General features: G+C 37.8%; 1 pseudogene; it reads left to right on the top strand.

Annotated features, from left to right (window-relative positions):
* The first annotated feature begins 1,440 nt into the window (after positions 1-1,440).
* On the top strand, positions 1,441-1,559 carry LOC142130067 (5S ribosomal RNA; annotated as a pseudogene).
* Positions 1,560-2,547: the final 988 nt, after the last annotated feature.

The raw sequence follows: 2,547 nt of genomic DNA, 5'->3' as shown, positions 1-2,547 counted from the left end.
AGGTGCAAAGTTACTCATTTTTTTTGCTTTACTTTCCTTAATGAATCAGGCCCATTATCTGCACTAAATATCTCTATTATAGTGCTACCTAAAGGAAAACTTCCTGAAAAGGAAGGCCATGGAGTGCAGAGTTTGCATATTCCACACATATAGTATTACACATGAGTGCACCACCAGCACCGCACCACCAGCACCGCACCACCAGTAACTGCAGAGAAATGCCAGGCACCAATCACTACTTTATTATTGGAGACTATTACATTAGCAGGACACACTGTTCCTACCAGCAGCTACCATTGTTATTCCGCTACCCTATGTATCAAGCTTGTAAACACCGCTTAGATTGTAAGCTCACTTGGGCAGGGACAGTTTTACCTTCTGTTTCATGTCATTGTATGGGATTTGTGTGTGTCATAAACCCCTCAATATACAGCGCTGCGTAATTAGCTTTATAAATAAAAAGATAATAAAAATAATTCTTTCAAGAGAAATTTTTCTCCAAAATTCCATCACACCTAAAAAATGAAATAAAACATCCAAACAGCAATTTAACCCTCTATAATTTGTGAAAGTATCCACAAATTAAAGACCTAGAACTCATATCTGGGTTCTCCAACCAGTCCCTGGCAATTTAAGGCCAAATGTCGATTTTTCATCTAAAACACGATTTACACCTAAAAATCCCTATTCTATGGTTTTGTTACTTGAGGGGGTTCAAAAACAAAAGTCCACAGTGCGTAGATATATATACAGATTGCAGGGTAGATTTAATTACACATCCCAGCATAATTGTGTAACAAATGTTACCTGTGAAATGCAATATAAACATGCCTCAAACATGCATTACAACCCCAAAGACTTACTTCAACCACTCAAACCTGTATATTTTCTAAACAGATAATTAATAGAATGGAAATGGGGACTTGTGTCTCTGTGCACCAAACTCAGTAAATCAGTTTATTTTTTATTAATTCCCAACATTTTTTTACACTTGCTCCTAATTGCAAACACATGTTCTAGTTTGCGTGTTCGACCGTCATCACTATCAATAAGCACTTACACCTGCCCAGTAGCTGGTGCAAGTGATATGACAGACACACCAGCACATTGTGAGGTGACTAAAGCTTGAATTTGGAGCTGTACATTGACTTACGTGCACACCCAGTCCCCTCCCCATTCCACCCCTGAAGTCAAAGTCTGTCGTAAGTGCCTTTTGTGCTCAAAAATGAATTCCATGTCTTTGCATTCACTGGCGTGTCGTCCGTTTCTGGGCATAATTTGGAGGCACAAGCGCTCTTGTGCTCATTGTCTTTTTTTTCGTGGAATAAGAGAGATAAGTTTTGTTCCAGCTATTTAAGCTTGACTTCTGTGCCCTATCAAGATCAACTACTTATGCTATGGACATCTGACAGAGGCTTTCATCATATACCTTTTATTACCACCTACAGCCACACCACCCTGTACAAGCTCTATCTCGTCTGATCTTGGAAGCTAAGCAGGGCTGGACCTGGTTAGTACTTGGGTGGGAGACCACCTGGTAATACCAGGTGCTGTAGACCAAGGAAAGAATATAGCTAACCGCTGTCTCCTTTGAAGGTGAGCTCGGTGGATACTTCACCCACAGAGCTGGGAAATAAGACGGCTGTCTTAGTGTGTATAATCCTAAATAGGAGACAATCTGTGGACTGCTAATTCCGCATGGTCAGCTCACACATACACTGCAGGAGGGACTTATAGTACCATTATTACTGGAAACTATCGTTTTGTCCATGAGTTATAAGTTGTTATACGACACAGATTAACGGCTAGATTTACTAAACTGCGGGTTTAAAAAAGTGGAGATGTTGCCTATGGCAACCAATCAGATTCTAGTTAACATTTATTTGGTACATTCTACAAAATGACAGCTAGAATCTGATTGGTTGCTATAGGCAACATCTCCACTTTTTCAAGCCCACAGTTTAGTAAATCTAGCCCTCAGAGTTAATCTCTATTGGACTGCTGATAAAACTAAGGAAACCTCTTTTCTATCCACTGTTTACCGCGGTAACAGACTATTTTATCTCATGTGCACCATCGAGTTTTACAATCATAGACTGTTATATTTAAAACCTGTTTTTTTTTCTCCTTTTGTATTTAAGCTCTGAATTTTATTACTGCTTGTTCCTCCATTATCCTATGAGTTATCCATAATTTGATTTATGGTTATATATAATTGTTTTTTGATTAAATGTTTTCATAGAATATTGTGTTGGTGGTATATAATTGTAGAGGAGAATATATAATATTTGCTCGTATATTCTCTTGTTTATTCGTTTCTGGGTATGCACAGAACGATTTTACGCAAATAACGGCACATATCAGCATTAACATTCCCTAATAAATCAGGCCCATTGTCTTCAACCTTTGGTATGGGAATACGTAAGAATTAAAACCATAAAAAAAAACATTTTTCTTTTTACTTTGGAGAACAATTATTCTCGTATTTTTTTAAAGTGAAATTGAGTTTATACCTCTCTCTGTCACAATTATATACCCCACAAAATT

The sequence above is a fragment of the Mixophyes fleayi genome, chromosome 1 (assembly GCF_038048845.1).
Source record: "Mixophyes fleayi isolate aMixFle1 chromosome 1, aMixFle1.hap1, whole genome shotgun sequence".
Classification (NCBI taxonomy): Eukaryota; Metazoa; Chordata; class Amphibia; order Anura; family Limnodynastidae; genus Mixophyes; species Mixophyes fleayi.
This window is presented reverse-complemented; position numbering and strand designations above follow the sequence as displayed.